The 19,069-nt window shown below is 44.6% G+C and overlaps 1 protein-coding gene across 2 annotated transcripts in view; it reads right to left on the bottom strand.

The window, feature by feature from the left end:
* Positions 1–19,069, bottom strand: part of TRUB2 (TruB pseudouridine synthase family member 2) — a 273,827-nt gene that overhangs the window by 212,783 nt on the left and 41,975 nt on the right. Inside the window, exon 2 of one of the 2 annotated variants that reach the window (XM_069609748.1) lies at positions 5,908–6,071. The exons of the other annotated variant lie outside the window; for it this stretch is intronic. The gene's annotated coding sequence lies outside the window, so the exon portion shown is untranslated. The remainder of the gene's footprint in view (positions 1–5,907; positions 6,072–19,069) is intronic. 2 annotated transcript variants of the gene reach the window in all.

Here is a 19,069-nt window from a genome sequence, read left to right as displayed (position 1 = left end):
TACACCCCTTCAACATTTGTGCAATTCCCTTCCGTGATGTCAAGAAATAATATGCAAGTATGCGCGAAACGGACTCGAGGTAGAGGGCAAATATACATGCCACCTATAAAAGGGAGGAAAATGACTAAAAGATGAGCTATGGAAAAATGTTCAGGATGGGGAAGAGGACCCACCCAAGACAGTGGATGCTGAGGCAACGCGATGTGGGGGGTGGAGGTGCAAATCATCCATGGCTCCTATCCTCCAACCACAGACCTCACAACAGAAAGTCAAGAATGTTATCCCTTGAAGAAATTAAAAGCAGCGGCAGGATATACCAACCCCTTTTTGCACAACCCGCATATAGCAGCGAGGACGCGCTTAGTGGCGCGAAGCAGGCAAATAAAAAAATGGAGGCTATAAATGACGAACGCAAGGAGCAACGACTTGCAAGCGAAATTGAAGGGAGATGACAAAGAGCTATTGGGACGTAGTGGGGATAACAAAGTGACAGTTGTGAGAAACCTGAAGGTACTCTCACATCTACTGCCCGGGGATCTTCTGTTCAGGTGGCCAGAGAAGGGCCATTGCTTTTGGATCCTGACCCCGAGGGTGGACAAGCGAGGGAGGATCACCTGGGTGGAGGGTGCTTGGGGATTGGAGAGTGTACCTTCAGGCGAGATATGGTATCCCCCCTTTTCTAACAATTAACTACCCGACCCTCCCTCAGTCTTCATGGGATACGGTCAGAACTTTCCAGTTTTTCCCTGTATCTCCCATCAAGTACTGGGACGAGGAAGAAGCAACTAAGAGTAATACACACTTCCGCTGGAGCCCAAAAGCAGAGAAGAAAGAAAGGGGTGAGAATCTGCCGTGTTGGGACCAAGCTTAGGAGCAGAAATGATTCCCGGAGACCTGCCAGAGGAGCCTTGCCGGACCGTGATCCCTCTACTGTGAAGGCAGGCAATAGGCTCTGCCAGTAGCAGAGGAGAAAGAAACTCCATCCGCGCCCAGGCCCGGGTGCAGCTGGAGCTGCGTAAGACACCGGGGACGCAGACCGCATGTGGAGCAGAATGAAGGTGCTGGGCTGCATTTGAGACATGTCTGGCGAACGAACTGAAGGTTTTCCCATTCGAGGAGAGCCACTGGGAGGAGCCGCGAAAGCCAGTATGTGTCAGGAGACAATGAGGAGACCGGAGCGCTCTGAAGAAACTTTATACAAGTAACGGTTCCTGCATTTATTTTATTGTTAATTTATCATATTATAATACCAGCAAGTGGTTTATAAACTCAGGATTGGGATTCAAACCTGTGTTGCGCTGCATTGTCTTGCTTCCAAGACAAATGCATTTCCCCTTTAAGTAAATGTTACTCATATTGAATATTGCACTGAAAGAAAACAGCTATTTGAGTAAACCCAAGTGAATGCCATCCATATTGAATACCGAACTGAAAGAAAGTGGCCATTCAAATGCACACAAGTAAATGCTACCTATAATGGATGCCGAACTGATAGAAAGCTGCCAAATAAGTAAACTACGATATGCTCAATGGTGAAAACACTTTAATAGATATGTCAACTGGCACCATCAATTAAGAGAAGTATTAACAGAATCAAAGGCATATGAAGGATTGAAGAGTGTGGTGAACATTATGTGTGCAAAGATATCAAAAGGGTTTCAAAGAGTACAAGTGTGGAAGTGAAAGCACAAGGCAAAAGAGTCAAAAAGGGGCCCAACAGCTTTGGGAAGACTTATGGTTGCGTGACCTGTGATGGGTGCACCGTGTGATCTGAAAACTGCGCCTAGACCAGGAAATCCTGAACGATGAACAAGCTATAAAGAACTTTGAAATACTTGGTGAAGCAAACCTGAAGGAGGGTCAATCGGACCTAGTGTTTTCTTTTGAACTTGGAGCAGATGAAACCCAAAGTGAGTGATATGTTACAGTCTTGGGGGAAGGAACCCTGAGAGTAAAACAAACAAAGGACTTTGTCTTGGGGACGGGAGTCCCAGGACTTCAGTTGTGTGCGAACTGTGATAAATTTGAACTTGGAGAGGATAATTTCAGAACTTGATCAAACACTATTGAACTGAATCTTTATTGGAACTGTGATGAACTGGAAATAGGGAACCCAAATAGACCTCAAGCTGAAAGTAACATAGCCTTTATTTTTTGACCACTTTTATTTTGTTAAGAAAGATTCCCACATCATGTTTTGTTATAGTTGTGAGGACAAGCATAGGTTTTGACACAGACAAACTTTCATTTTGGACTTACAGACACAGACTTTCCTTAAATTACTTTAAGCAGGAAAAATCCCAGTTATCCAGTGATTTTAGCGAATAAAAAAAGAACAAAAAAAATACCAAATGTTTTATGGAAAATATATATGTGAGAGGGCTAAGGGCAGGATTTTAAACAAGGGGAAACCAGGGGCTTGGGCGAACCCTCCAGAATTGTCTTTTTTCAGTAAAAATGCATTGTTTATTTTTGTATTCATTAAAAATCACATAGACCAAAAATCCCATTATAGCATAGCGCTAGTTAGGCGTTACACCATTCTGATCAGAATTGCACTTCTGTTGTCTGTCATCACTCGATACCATGCCTGTCACACACAGTCCTGACAAACGAGTGAGTAGGGGGACTGATATTGCTCAAATTGGATGGAAGAACTGCAGAGGAGCATAGACGTATGGGAGAGGAAGCTCCGAAACGTAATGGGACGGAAGAGGAAGACAAAGATAATGGAGGAAGTGGAAAGAAGAGAAAGGAGCATGGCGGCTGAAAAGGGAAAAAGCAAAGGCGTAAGAAAAGGAAACAGGAAAAGGCAGAAGGAGATGGAGGGAAGGAAAAAGCAATGAGGAAAGCGGAGGAAGAAAAAGACAAGCAATTGCAAGTCAAGAGAGAGAAGAGAAAGTTGGAAATTGAAAGACAGACTTGTTAAAAGAGCGCCGACGCAGAGAGGAAGAAGAGAAGGATAGGAGAAAGGAACGGGAAAGCGACAGGAGCAGAGAGAGACGTCTCATTGAGATAGCGGACATCATGGCGCAACCGATACCTCTAAATGACGATGAGGAGGGGATACGAAGGAGAATAGGGGTGCTGCATAGGAGCAGGAGGCATAGTGTATCTGCCCAAAGACAAGCAGGAGTATGCAAGGGTCTCCACTTAGGGAGGAAAATTAATTATTGAACAAGGTGACAGGGAAAGGACAGGGGAAACGCATGTTTAGGATACTTAATTTTGAAGACGAGGGAGGAGAGGACAGCGATGATAGCAACGGGACCATAGGGTCAGATGAGACTTCAGGGGACAGTGACGATGACGAAGGGAGGAGGCCTTGCCGCCCCTTCATGGAAATAAGCTTGAAAGAGAGACACTGTGGGGAGAAGAGGAAGACACTGAGAAAAATGAGGGAGAACCCGAAGGACGGCAGGAGGTCACAGAGGCAGATCGCATAGGGCAGATGAATTTACCCCATATGCAGAGCCTTACTAGGACGGAAAAGAGCTAGCATGACAAGAGGGTTCAGAACTACCAGGTAGACATGGCAGAGGAATGCAAGTGACAAAATTCTGTTACTAGAAAAGTGTGGTTGCCTACCACATTATATACTGTGGCAACAGAGTGACAAGGATAATTTGAGGTACAAGTTACCCTCATTGAATGCAGGAGCGGGGGAAATGGATTTATGAGCTAGAGAAACTGACGGCAGGGACAACAATGGCAGTGGGCGACATGAAGTGCTTACTCTCAGCCATTCTTGGGTGGGGGGCTAGCAGATGATGTTTGGAAACTGGCAGGGTATCCCAAAATGCCGGCACAGAACATGCTGCATGATGGCACACCGTTCAATAACTGCACAACAGCAGTATGGCAAGCTCTAAGAGTACATTACCCAGACACATCTGACATAAATGTGACTACGGCACGCAAAATGCGTGAGGACGAAGACCCACTTCAATATATTCAGGAGATCCAAGAAAGTTGGCATCGAACCATTGGATAAAACAGTAGGGTTATTTTAACCACGTATTAAGCCAAGGGCTACCAGAGCAGGTACAGAAACAACTAGAGACATTTGTGGGGATGATGGCGAAGCCATGGTGTGAAATTCAGCAACTATAGTACTTTAATACAGACTAAAGCAGGGGAATGCGAGAAAAAAAGCACAAGGAGAGGAAGCAGGAAGAAGCAACATTAATGCAGAAGAAGCTATCGAAATATACAATGGAAAGGGCGATGTGGATCGGAACATGCAAAAACCGACCACAGGTAGCGAGCGGGAGGACGTTTTGTGGGAAGAGGTGATGGCAACTATTGGCCACGAGGACGGGGCGGGGGAGGTCCCCAGGGAAGAAGGTTCGGATACCCAATGCAGCTGAGACCGATGGGGGTCTACCATAATGTTGGCCGTGTGGTAGAATGGGTCACATATCACGAGTGTGCAGAAGCAGGGGTGAAGTACAGTACATCAGACTGTGGGGATGACGTACCAGCCAGCGTATCAAATGGAACTACCAGACTATTATACCCAAGATCACAAGTAGACGCAGACACATGTGCCGCAACCGGCGCCAGCGCAAGGGACACCAAAACAGTCATATCAACCCATGGTATACACACCACAGGCAAGGGAATACATGCAGCCATCACAACCCGCACAGCAAGCACTAGCACAGCAGAATGCTGAATCCACGATACACACAGACTATAATATGCAGACTCCCATTCAAAAACTAGTGGGAACGACTGTGGTGGGAAGTAATCTTTCACAGGGACGACTCTATGCACACAATAGGAGAGCTCACAGACGGACCTGATGGGTTATATCCTATCAGTTACACCCAACGTGAATGAGGAACCACGTATAGGTGTGACCATAGGTGACAAGACATTCTCTTTTCTCACAGATACAGAAGTGACCAGATCCTGTTTTAGGAAATGAAGATATCCAATGTCAGGGATTGCCATGAATGCGCAGGGATTCACTGGGGATACAGACCTGGTTCCTTTCACCGACAAGCTTCTGATTTCCATAGGGGAACATGACCGGACCATGCCATTGTTATGTTCCCCACAGACACCAGTCAACATAATGGTTAGGGACACGATGAGGCAACTTAACAGGGCCATTTTGTTCACAGATCAGGGGATAGTATGCTCAACCCCAGGAATTCACTACATGAATGTGCAAGAACTCATTCAGGCATATTGCGGGCAGAATGTACAGAGGGAGGTGCCAGTGAACCCCAAATTGTTCCAAAATGGAGTAGAAGTAATATTAGCATGGCTTCCAGGGATACAGGGCAAACTGCTTTGTACACCCAATGAATTTTAATTCAGACCAGAGGTTCCCTAAGACAAGAAGGAAGGGCAAGTGTTCCCACTAGAACTAGAGACAGCTGTAGTGAGGGTAGATGGAGGAGAACTGCATGGTACTGATGACACAGTATGAGCATGGAGAACAGTAATCGCGGTAGAAGGGCACAGACTGACTGAGACTTGACAGACGAAGAACTGTTTCGAGGCGATCGTTCAGATCTTGAGACAGTGTTCTTTATGAGCATTACCTGTTGGGTATTAGGGAAGTACCACAGAGAATGGCCTCGCTGAAAAAGGCACCGCTGCCATTTCTTGAAGACTTGGCACAAGTACCGAGTGTCTTATGGACCAAAAGTTCATATGACGTTGGCCCTCTAAAGGGGGTAGGAGCCATCAGAATAAAGCTCAAGCCAGGGGCTATCTTAGCAAGGGCAAAACAATATCCTTTGTCCAGGGATGCAGACGAAAACATTTATGAGACAATTTCTGCGTTAATGCAGCAAGGGATTCTGGTACCTTCAGAATTGCAGTGCAACATGGCTGTGTACCCAGTGCAGAAAGCGACAGGGGAATCATGGCGTTTCATTCAGGACTTACGTCTTTTGAAACAAATTGTTGAAGCAGAGTTCCCATTAATTCCCAATCCAGCGACAATACTATGTAGCATTCTGCCGGAAGCTACCCATTTCACAGCAACAGATTTGAAGAATGTTTTCTTCTCTATGCCACTTCATGAGGAAACACAGGATCCAACATCCTTTCTGTACAGAGATAAAAAGTGGAAACACAAGAGATTACCTCAGGGGTACTCACCCTTTATATTCAAAAGGGTCCTCCTGATGGACCTAGGGAATATACATTTGAACATCACAGTTATTCAGTATGTAGATGACATCTGGATTTGCAGCAAATCAGAAGACCAGTGTTGAAAAGACTCACTGCAGTTGCAGACTGTGTTAGTAGAAAAGGGTTACAATGTGGACAAGGCAAAGTTGCAATATTGCCAACATGAGGTGTTGTAACGCGGACAGTCAATATCATGGGAAGGTAGTCAAGTAACCCCAGAAACACCACAGGTGATTTTTGGAACGCAACCGCCATGAACGGTCAGAGAAATGCAGCAATTTGTAGATCTCTAATTACTGCAGGGCCTGGGTGTTCGACTATAGCACATACACAAGACCCCTGTTAAGTGGGCTCCGGGAGGATAAGAGGGGGACACAGTAATTTAACATGGACAAAGGAGATGACTAAAGTATTCGAGGAATTGAAATGGGCAATATGCACGTCCTCAGTGTTAGGGATTCCGGATTACAGTAAAGAATTCCATTTGTTTTCACACTCCAACAGTGACAGCGCTGCTCACACAGAAGACGACCTTAGGGCACAAACAAATGGCATATTATAACTGAAATTTCGACCCAGTGATGAAAGGACATTACCCTTGCAAACAGGCATTGGCTGCTGCTGAATTCGAAATACAGAAATCTGCAAATATCACAATGGAGTGCAGTACCACACTTTACGTGGAGCATTCCCCTTTTTGCCATCCGTAAAAAGCCCAAGAGCACATTAACCATGCAGAGAGCGTCCGGATATGAGGTGATCATCTCGAATAAAAGGCAATAAAAATAGTGAGGTGCATAATTGTAAACCTGACGACATTCATAGCTGAACCAGTCGATGAGGGAGACTATATACACAATTGTACTAGGGGAAGTACTCTTTATTGAACTGTTATCAACTATAGAACAGACGACAGGAGAAAGACATACTGAGACGGCAGTAGTAAAAATAAAGTTGAGCGGCACAGTTTAAGCAGTAGCAAGCGCAAGATTTCCATCACATTTTTCCAAGCAAGCAGCAGAATTAGTGGCTCTTATAACAGCTTTAGAAGCGCATGAGAACAAGGAGATCATCTATTCCAATTCCACCTAGGGGACGTCCATAGTACATGCCGGACTGTCACAGGGGAAGGGGTGGGGCTTCCGACATGCTGACAGCATACCAGTGTAGCACGCAGCCCTATTGGCTAGACTCATAGATGCACTTCCGCTCCCATCAGCCATATCAGTCGTGAAGTGGCAGGCACACAAGAGGGGGGGGTCTTGATCTCCCACAGCAACAAGGCATCAGACACAGAAGCTAAGCGAGCAGCATATTTTACAGAAATGAATGAGTTTGATACCCCGTCTAACAGGCATATGTGTGCGTAACATGATACTGAGAAAGGGGAATAGTTCTTTGGCAGTTACCCAAATAGGATTTCAGGGGAGAGCACTACTAGAAGAAAAGGAGTTTTGGATGAGGAGAAGATGTTCAATATCCCCTGCAGATGCATTATGGCAACAGGAGAGCACAAGAAAGCCTGGGATTCCAGCGACATTGTTGCAGTTTGCGTTCACGCAGCTCAATTATCCCACTCTCTAAGGATGTTTTTGCTGCAAATATTGGGGAAGATTGGTTCTGTCCCAATCTGGCTGAATACATTGCCACATTTATGGATAATTGTGTAGTATGCTAAAAAAAAAAAAATCAATGCTGGTCACACGTTGCATGTAGTGTGAGGAGCAATACTGCACCCTATTGGGCCCTTCTAACAACTCCACGTAGATTATGTAGACATGATCCAAATGTGCCATGGGTACCACTATATGATTGTAGTTGTGTGCCCTTTTTCTCGCTGGATTGAAGATGGTCCATGCTCAAACCCGATGCCCTCAGTGCGGCGAAATTCCTCATCAGAGAAGTGTTCCCATGATGGGGGGTGCGCGAGGTCCTGTGTTCAGACAAAGGGCCTCACTTTGTAAACAAAACCTTCGAGAACATCACAGCCCTGCTGGGGATTAATAATACGTTTTCCTGCGCTCATCACCCACAATGGGATTTGTGAACACCTCAATGGCTTGAAGGAAAAAAATAGCAAAAATAAAAACAATGAAAAAGTTATGAGTAGATTGTGCAATGTGAACAAGGCTAGGCGTAGGCAATCAACCTGGATCCCACCACCATTTAACCCCCCATGGGGTGGTTATAGGATGCATGCAACTCCCACTTGCTCTTCCCACTAGAGCATTGACAGACACCCCAAGGCACAGCCACTGTCTTAGGTGATTAAATGCTTCCTTTATCTTTCGATGGCTTTAATTCCGGCGGGGAAGGTTGACGAAGGATGAGGAAGATAAGACAGAAATAACAGACTCTGAACTGCTCAAGCAACCACCTCTTTATGCAGGAGATCAAGTTTATTTACATAACGTCATCTGGTCCTGGAACAAGCCAAGGTTCAAGGGTCCCTATTCAGTAGAACAAGCCACTGATAGGTTAGTTAAACTTGTGGGATAAAAGGCATGAAACTACCTTGGAGACGTCAAGTGCAGCAGAGGTGAGACCTACTCTGCCCAACACGCGGGTGATTTGACGCAAGAAGAACAAGAAGAAGAAACCCCTAAGCAAATGCAGACAGGATCAACGACTAGAGCTAGACCAGAACAAAATGAAAAGCTAGATTAGGCACACTATCTTTTCCTCACATTAGGTACCACTGTGAAAGTTTGGACTGGTTTTGATTAATGATTCTATACCTGCACAAACTTTGAGAAGCACCTTTGCCAAACCTGCAGCCACATATGGACAGATGACACCTCCTAACTTTTCTTCTTCATGATGCACACACTTATCCCGAATTGACTCGCGGAAACCCATCTATTATCACACTGATTAATAGTGCCAGGGTGCTACTTCTTTACCCTCTTTGCACTACAAAGGGTTGTATGGTCGCATGCAAAAGCTTTGGTCCCTGTTAATACAACCCCTATTCCTGCTCTTACTGAAGCATTATTTGGAAGGATGACCAACGCTGCCAGAGAAGTAAAACGACTCAGGCGCAGCACAGATATAGATTTTGAACAAGGAAATCCATACCTAGCCAATTCACCCACAAATCCAGCAACATGTGGTACAAGCATATGGCCAAGGTGGGGAGGGAGACAGCGAAGGAGAGCTGCTATGTGTGCTCTCTCATCCCCTATGCCATGAGTGCTTCCAGAAACATTCATAGCTACAGAAATCCCAACAGCCAGAGCGCAATACTTATGCACCTGTTGCTCTGCAAAACAAGAGGCCGATTCCAATGCAGATGGGCTACACTAAGATGGATGATGCAGAAGACGTTCCCTTATGAAGACAACTATTTTAAAACTCAAGAAATGTTAGAGGAGTATTGGAGCACTGACAAGAGAAAAGAGTATGTTCCCGATGGCCCAAACAAAGGAGAAGCCAGAATAGTGACACAAATGGAGTTACAATGCCCAAATACACGACAAAGAGAGATAGGGGGAATGTCTGGATGCTGGGAAACGCCTCAGTTACTAGTATACGGGCAGTTATTCACAGGGAAAGGATGGAAGGAAGGGATGGTAGGAAGCAAAGCACATGCACTTTTGACATTCCAGTGGAAGTGGTACAGAAGGAAAATGACGATTGCCTCAAAGAATGGACAGCAAGTGTCAAACTGCTCACCTGGGTGGAAAACAAAGCACGTCCCATGCCAATCATACCACTCGTGAATGCGTCCTTGTCCAAAACGATGGTCCAGTGAAGGTTGGAGAGAATAAAGAATGCAAGCGAATATCCATGATACCAGGCATGAAAATTGGTACTGCAGTGCTAATGGATCGCTACATGCAACTACCGCCAAACGGGAGGGATTGGGGAGGGATATGCTCTCTAGTACAGCTGAACACACCATCATTAGTAGTGCCTTGAAAAGACATACAAGTAGATGGATTCCCCAAAATGTATACACACCAGAGGAAGAAGAGGTCTGTAGAGCTGACATGAGTGAAGAGCGGAAACTATGTGTCATCGAAAATGGACTAGACGCGATACAACTAGAACACACATTCAGCAGTACCCAGACGTTCTTTGCGTCAATCGATCCAGCAATCCAGACTAATGTGAACGCCAAGTGGCACCAGATGGGAACTGTTGCAGATGATAAACTCGACCGTTAAGGGGTTTAACGCCATCAAAGAAGAGTTGAGAGCGGTCAGATTGAGGACATTGCAGAACAGATACATCCTGGATCTTTTTACAGCTATGGAAGGAGGTGTTTGCACCAAAATCGGGCCTTCCTGCTAACCGAGGCAATCATGCAATTATCAGACCTGCACGCTGGAATGGAGGCAGTGACATACCCAAATATACAAGACGAAGACTTGCTAACATACATCTTTTCCTGGATACCATAGTGGATGGCAGCCTTAGTACTAGTGTCATTTGCCTATAGGGATGAAAATATTACTGGACGTACAGACGAAGACTGATGGAGAAACACAGACTCTTGACATGTTGAAATCACACTTGACGCAGTGCCCTCTGTTCCCGCCAGGTAGAGCGTTCTCTTTTCCCCCTGATCCACGTAACTATTGTGGAAAATGGGTATGGTGCCATCCTAATGGAGATAGCAGTTATATGGCCTGGAGCTTAGACAAACACGTAAAATACCATGGACATCTGGGAGGAGTGACTAGTCTGGGTCCCAAGACTACAAGTGAATAGAGAAGATCGTCTAGGGAATGTGGTCGACTTAAGGGGGGGTGGAAGAGGGAGACCCATACTTGGCCCTCATTACACCCATCCCACTCTTAGCCCGGTGACAGAGAAACAAGAGATGTACATCGCTTCGGGCCCCTCCTCACCGTCGTCGATGTATGGCAGGTGTGAAAAGCGCTACTCAGACAACCATTCAGACCATACACAGATGACAATTTTGAAGAGATACAGCTGTCATCAATCGAACAAGTTGACTACTGGAACCTCAAAGAACTTTGATAATGTCACGACTGACATCATGACATAGATACGTTCGACATGAAGCACAAAGGCATCCCTCCACAAAGCTACATGAACACTTTAGTTTATTGCTAATCGACATGAAGCAAATATTTAGGACTCACATAGTTAGAGGACTGACACACGCATACCTTTTGCTATGAGGAAACTGCAAGACGCCAGAGACTACATATGCACGGCTTGGCTATGCTTAATTGTAACTAACATGGACGACCATGCAAATAAAGATGGAAGCTATAGATACATTGGAGTGAATGTGAAAAGCAAGATTAACTTCAGAATACAAGGAAAGGCTGACAGTCTGATTCTGCTGAAGCATGCAGACAAAGTTTCCAGCGCAGACACTGTGCACCGCCTCATCAAGGACAAGTAGGGAAGGAAAGTTTCCAGTTAACATAGGCGATAGGACACCTGATAGGGACACAGTAAGAAATCCCCTCAACCACAAGGAGGAGCGCTTCATTTCTTGGTCCCTAGACACGTGACCTGAAGCTACAAGACAGAGCCTATTCATTTGTGGCAGGCGGAGAAGATTGCTCCCATCATTTCTTTCTCAGGGTCTTGCACCAAGTCCTGCCCTTTCTGCCTGAACATCTGTGGCCCTTAGTGGTGTCCTCCCTGATCATGAGTTTAATCGACTATTTTAACACACTTTACTCTTGGGTTGGTGCACCGCTTGCTGCTGATGTAGAAATTGGCTGCTCGGGTGGCAACCTGCTCTCCCTGTGGAGCCCATATAAATCCAGTATTTCGGGCACTCCACTGGATTCCAGTGGCACAGAGGATTAAATTCAAGGCCTTATGTTTAGTACACTGTGCCTTTTTTAAGCAGGGCCCTGAATACCTACAGGGCAAGTTTCTTCCCTATGTTCCTGGCAGACTGCTGCGTTCCAGAGATGCCAACCGAGTGGTTGTCTCAAAGGTTTGCCGGGTCCGTGTAGGAGAGCGGGAATTCTGACATGCTGCCAGTAGACTATGGAATGGTCTGCCCTCTGGCCTTACAGCCACAGCAAATCATCTCCAATTCAGGAAATCTCGAAAACTTTGCTATTCTAGGGCACTGCGGTGGCTCGTATTGATTTCAGTCCTCGCACCAGGATGCCTTCGGGTGATAGTGCGTGCTATAAATTCACTCACATAACATCGAATCAGATGCAGGAAGATAAAACTGTTATACAGGTTCAAAGACGAATGTTCTGTCTCAGGGCATAGGAGATCAGAGATGCTGACTTATTGGGGACATGCAGCACCTTCAGGGTAATTCCCACTACCTTCAATAGTTGCACTTTGCCTGTAACTATCCAATCCCTAAACACCTTCCACAATACGCATACACTATGTTGCGCTGGCCAATCATCTGTACACTAACCTGTAACTTTGGAGGTTGTCTCAGGAGGAGCCACTAGATAGATATGGCTTACCCAATGATCGTACTAATCCCTTACAGATTACATATGTAGTTCACCTAATTAACCAATCCCTTCCCCGGTTAGGTTTTTGGGGCACAACCCTGTTTTTGAGACATCACTAGTCGACAAAATGGAACGACATGCGCCTGGAGAGTGAGATCTTGCGAAGAATGTTTTGTTGTTCACATTGCGATGGCTGTCATTTTAACTGTTAATAAAGACAGTGAACTTTTTCCTATGGCTGAGTCTCCTGTTCTTGGGACACAGGATTTCCAGAAGGTTGAATAACCGCACCACTATCCCTACCCTGATGAGGATTACCCTCCCTAAAATAAACTAAAAGGAACACTAACAAAAGAATATCTGTCCCTCACACTTGTACATTAAATAACAAAAAGGAAATGCATGGCAGTTCAATTCAACAAATATATATAACATGTGATTGAATTCACAATATTATCAATCTTTTCATAACCTGTCCGAATTCCCTTCCCCAGATCTGAGCAAGTTTCTGCTTCACAGTTCAAAAGAATCAAGCAAATCCTGATTTGCCAACAAGCTTCAACACAGTTCTTAAGGATTTGAACTTGATTGATTGATATTTTATTTCTATCGCGCTCGTACACAAGTGTTTCATAACAAAAATGTCTGTTGTCTCAATAATGTACCAAAAGCAATAGTATATTCCAACTTCTCCTGGAGTAAGAACAGTTTCACATTTGTCTTCTCCAAATAAACAACAACAATTGTCTTTGTCACGATAACTTGCTACAACTTTGACTTCAGAGAAATAGTAGGTTTTCCAATTCCTCCTGGAGTGACAACAAGTTTCACCTTTGTATTCGTCAAGTGAACAAAAATTACCTTTGTCAGGATGATTTACAGCAACTTTAGTATTTGCAGAATTGCAATTCCTCTTCAACAGATTTACACATTACTTCTCTAAATGTCACAATTTTGAGTTGTCTCTGTTAGAACCACAGTTCAGCACTTTAACTACAACCTAGTTTATTCCTGTGCCAGGCCTTTTAAAAGCAACAACTTCCTGCCATACAGGTATACATGCCTGCCTGCCTAATACTTCACCAAAGGAAGAGAAAAGTGCTTCAGTGGCAACTTCCAACTTAGAACAACAACTTCACAAGACTTCTTTGTGATCAAACCTTAAACCAGTTTCGAGGAAACAAGGAATCCCATTAGTGCTTTTTTCTGTATTATTTATTTATATAATCAATGCATCAACATTTCCATAACATTACATGGTTTTCTCCAAGTTAGTTGCTACAACATCAAATTCACAGAGTCAATTTCTGGGAGTTTCTTCTATGATGCCTTCTTATGGTGCATGGAGTCTTTTGTCTTTTCACATAGTCCAACCAGTAACTCAGTAATATTGTCAACATTATAAAATAATAATTGAACTCTCCCTTGTGCACCCCATAGGCATCCCCCCTCCCAACATGACAACGTAATAAGCATGACACCACACATCTTTCTTTCCTGCTGGTCACATTCCCTTTGTCTGCATTGCATAGGACATTTCAGTTTAGTTGCAAATTATGCAAATCTTTGTGAGTGTTAGTGGTTTATAAAACTGCTTCTCTAGCCTTGACATGTTCATGAAAAGGGAGCCAGATTTTCAAGACTTTTTGATAAGTCCCCGCTTTGAGAGCACACACCTTCTCCATTGCTAATACTCCTCAAATGTTTCCCCACCAACATTCAATTAGGGGGCCGTATGGTGCTTTCCAGTTTTGTGCGAGGGTCATACGAGCTGCCGTCAAGAAGAACGTAGCAAGTGTAGCATTCCCACCTGGTGCTGCGTATATCCCTTATACCTCTGCCCCTAGGAGTATCACTACTGGCAATTCAAGTAAGTGTGTCTCTGTAATCTCTTTGATGTGGCCTAGAATTTCTTTCCAAAAGATTTTTGCTTCAGGGCATGTCCACCACATATGTCCCAGCGTCCCTATTTCCCCACATTGCCTCCAACATAGTGGGGAGTGGTTTGTTCATTGCGTTCAGTCTTTGTGGTGTCAGGTACCACCTCTGGCAAATTTTATAGGCCAACTCTTTTATAGCAGTGCATTTGGATAATTTCTGTGCCCTCCTCCAAATCTGTCCCCATTCCTCTTCCGTAATGACAATACCCAGGTCTTCATCCCATTTGTTCATGTATGGTAGGTCTGGTGTGTATTGTGTTCTGTCAAGCAGTTTGTATAACCTTGAGATCCCTTTTGCAGGTACCCCCTCTCGCATGGTCAGCTCTAGCCCCAGAGATGTTAGAGTACCCGCTCTTTTCACTGCCCTTTGGTAGATCCAGTGTCTAATTTGGATATATTCGTATCTTTCTGCTTCCCCTATGTGAAATTTACGTTTGCATTCCTCGAATAGATGTGCCATACCGTCCTTATAACAATCCTCTAATCTCAGAGTATCACCTCCCTCCCACCTTTCCCAATAGGCGCTCCTTAGGCCGGGAGAGAAGTCTGCATTATGGCACATTGGACTGTGTGGTCCCAATCCCGGGGTGACCCCCCGCACTCCATTTCATTGCAGGGTCCCATTTTAGTAGCAATTCCTCGGTTGCCTTCAGCAACTGGCCTCCTGCCAGCCTATTCTGTGCTCGTATTGATTGTAACATGTTTAAGGGGATGGTAGTTACTCCTTGCTCTATTTTACTCCAGCCTTTTTGAGAGTCTAGATCTGACCATCGTAACATAAGTGCTATCTGGGCCGCCAGTATGTACCTTTTCATGTCGGGGACGCCCAAACCTCCAGTCCACAACGGTCGGAGTAATTAATATATTAAATATATATATTCCTCTCTATTCGAGGTTTCTTTTTATTCCAGATCAATGTAATAACGTATCCGAGGTTTCTTTTTATTCCAGATAAATGTAATAATCTCATCTTGTAGGGTTTTTATTATTTTGGCTAGTATGTTTATTGGAAGTGAACTAATGACATAAAGCAGTCGAGGGATGATTGTCATTTTGACTGCGGCTATTCTTGCGAACCATGAAAGTTCTTGTGTGTCCCTCTGTGTAAGTCTTCTCCAAGTTTCTTCCATGGGGAGGGAGGGGATGTTTGCTCCATATAGTGTCTCATAAACCTTTGTTAATTTTATTCCCAAATATTCTAATGTTTGATCTCCCCAGGTTAGTGGGTATGCCTTGCTTAGTTCCCAGATTTCATCTTGATTATCCGTTATATTGAGGGCTTTAGACTTGTTAAAGTTTATTGTAAATCTCGAGACCTCAGTAAATTCCTGTAATTTATTCATTACTCTTGGTAGTGATTATTTTGTATTCCTCAGGAAGAGGATTTGCATAAAGGGCTAATTTATGCAGTTCTCCCTTGACCTTTCTCCCTAAAATTTCGGGATCCTGTCTAACTATGGCTGCGAATGGTTCCAGTGCCATGGCTAAAATCAATGGCGACAGTGGGCCGCCCTGACGAGTCCCCCTCTGAATCTTTATCTGGTCTGTGTATGCCCCATTTACCATAAATTTTGTCGATGGGAGCTGAAAATTAGCCAGCACCATGCGTCTAATAGTTCATCCACAGCCAAATTTCTTGAGTACCCGTTCTAGGAATCCCCAGTCTAAACTGTCAAATGCTCTTCTCGCATCTAATGCTATAATTGAGCATTTCTGTTCCATTTTTTACCTACTTGTATTAGGTCCACCGCCCGTCTAACAGTATCCTGAGTATGCCTGCCCATTATAAATCCTGCCTGGTCTTCATGTAGGATTCTTGGTAATACAAGCGCAAGTCTACTTGCCAGGATCTTGGTGTATAATTTGGCACTGCTGTTTAATAAGGAAATTGGGCGGTAACTGGCACATTCGGTTTTGTCTTTTCCTGGTTTGGGGATCAGGACCGTGATGGGTCTGCCCATATCCTCCAACACCTTCCCTTCCTCCCTGATTTTATTAAATATACGCGTCATGGGTGGTAATAATTGTGTTTTGAAGGTGTTATAATATCCTTTACCAAATCAGTCTGGTCCTGGTGTTTTATTCTAGGGTAACCTAGTTATGGCTTCATTGAGCTCCTCTACTGTGATAGGGCTTTCCAGGACTTCTCTTTCATCCTCACTCAGTTGCGGCAAGTCCACTTTCCCTATATATTGTGTTTGAAGTGTTGGGTCTAGCTCTTCTCATTTTAGCAGGATTGCGTGGCATCTGTCCATGATCTTTATTTTGTCTCCTTCCCCCACCAGTAGGTTACCCTCTTCATCTTGCAGTTGTATGATATAGTTACGAGCTGTGTTTTTTTGTAATTTTGCTGCAAGTAAATCGATTGGCCTTGCCTCCCTGAGTGTAGTAAACTTGTTCGATGTTCAACAGGGACTGTGCTGAGCGTTCTGCTACATGAGCTTCCATTTGGGTGCTAGGTCTTTGCAAGTCCTGCAGTGAGTTCCGTGTTCGTTTGATTGTATATTGTGTTTCTGCTTTTTGTATTTCTTTCTGTAGTTCGATTTGGGTGACCTCACTTTTCCTGGAATATGTAACTGCTTGTGAGATAAATTCCCGCCTCATTAGCGCCTTTCCAGCATCCCATACCGCCCTCCAGTCCACATCCCTGGTATCATTCTCCTTAAAGTAGTTAGTTATCGTTTGCTCCATGTGGGCTCTCAGTGCGACATATTTTAGTATGAATTCATTGAGTCTCCATTGTTTTTTGCCTGATTTACTATCTGGTTGAGCTTCTATTTGGACCAGTAGTGGGGCGTGGTCCGAAAGGTATTTTATTCCTATGTTGATTTCTATTACTTGGGATATTAGGGTAGCTGAAACTAATACCATATCTATACGTGAATAACCCTTGTAGACCGCCGAGTAGTGTGTATATTCCCTTTCATTATTATGGAAGAATCTCCAAGTTTCAATTACATTAAGATCGCAGAAGAATTTCCCCAGGGCTTGTCGTTTTATTTGGTCATTATTGGAGGGGGGAGCGTCTTGTGCAAATTGGGGTCCATAACACAATTGAAATCTCATCCAACTATTACTTGGCCCTCACACCAGCAGGCTATTTTCTGTAGCACGTCCGAGTTCCCAATGTGCCTTTGGAGGACCAGGAATCTCCCTTCAGGATCTTTATAGCAAAACCATGTCTTAAATGTTAATGACGCCCCCAGCAGGATTGCCACCCCCCTAGTTTTTGTCCCACTCGTTGCAAAGTATTGGTTAGGAAATGCGTGGTGTGAAATTATTTTCTCGTCAATAGCTAGTAGGTGGGACTCCTGTAAGAATACTATGGGTGCCTGTAGGTCCCTCAATACTTTTAGTATGGAGCGTTTTTTCATTGGTGAATTCAGGTCCCGAGTGTTCAGGGTTACAATGTTTATTGTGTTCATTTTAGCCATGGTCGCTCTGCTTCATCTCCTTCCCTTTCTCCCATATTGTGATATGTGTCATGACGTTCCCCCTTGTTACCCATTTAAACATACATAGCTTAACTTTTTCCCCCCAACATTTCAAAAATTCCCAATTTGTGTTTCTCATACTTTTTATCAGTTCAGCTATAAGGTCCTTCTAACCGGACCAATGGGGCCTCTATCCAGACCCAGCCCCCTCCAACGCATAGGGCCTACGAGAGCCTTACCCAGAGTCTTTAGCTCACTTTCTTTCACAGAGGAGAAATATCCCAAACATGTCAGTCTTTGTCCTGCCCTGGGGCAGTCCAGCACTGAAATGCTAGGCAATTCTCCTCTGAACAAGAGTACCACCAGCAACCCCAGACACGTGTTTCGGTCCGGTTGAACCTCATCAGTAGGGTGGAACTGCCCTGGGTAAGGTACACGCAACCAGGACTAATGTCTGGCAGAGAGACTCCCAGGACACCGCCCTTGTTTTTTGCATATTTAAGTAACTTTGGGTCTCACCCTAAATTACTAGGGGAATCTAGACGTGGACCCCTTGCTCACTATTCTTAGAGAGGCACAGCTCCACCATACTGATGAGGTCCAACCAGACCGAAACACGTGTCTGGGGTTGCTGTTGGTACTCTTGTTCAGAGGAGAATTGCCTAGCATTTCGGTGCTGGCCTGCCCCAGGGCATAACAAAGACTGATATGTTTGAGATATTTCTCCTCTGTGAAAGATAGTGAGCTAAAGAATCTGTGTAAGGCTCTCGCAACCAGAACTAATGTCTGGCAGAGAGACTCCCAGGATCCCCCTTGTTTTTTGCTTTCATATTTTAGCCTTCCCTGTGTACTGGTGACTAGTTCCAATTGTTATGTTGGCAGACCTCCCCTCTTGTGTTTCACATGTATTCAGGGAGTCCCTCTTTTACTCACACTATGCCGCGGGTATACACATGTTCTTTACCGTGCCAACAGCGCGTACATTTCCCCTCCTTCCTTCTTCTGGTTTCTTTGATATGCCCTCAGCGATTATGGCTGCCTGCTAATGCTGCGCTAATAATCAGTTTCGGATCCTTATCTTGTTCATTCCGTTCATGCTTGAGGTGCGCGTGGAATC

Source organism: Ambystoma mexicanum, chromosome 8, assembly GCF_040938575.1.
Source record: "Ambystoma mexicanum isolate Mex_15411 chromosome 8, UKY_AmexF1_1, whole genome shotgun sequence".
Classification (NCBI taxonomy): domain Eukaryota; kingdom Metazoa; phylum Chordata; class Amphibia; order Caudata; family Ambystomatidae; genus Ambystoma; species Ambystoma mexicanum.
Note: the sequence above shows the minus strand (reverse complement) of the source record. Positions and strands in the feature narration are given on the sequence as shown.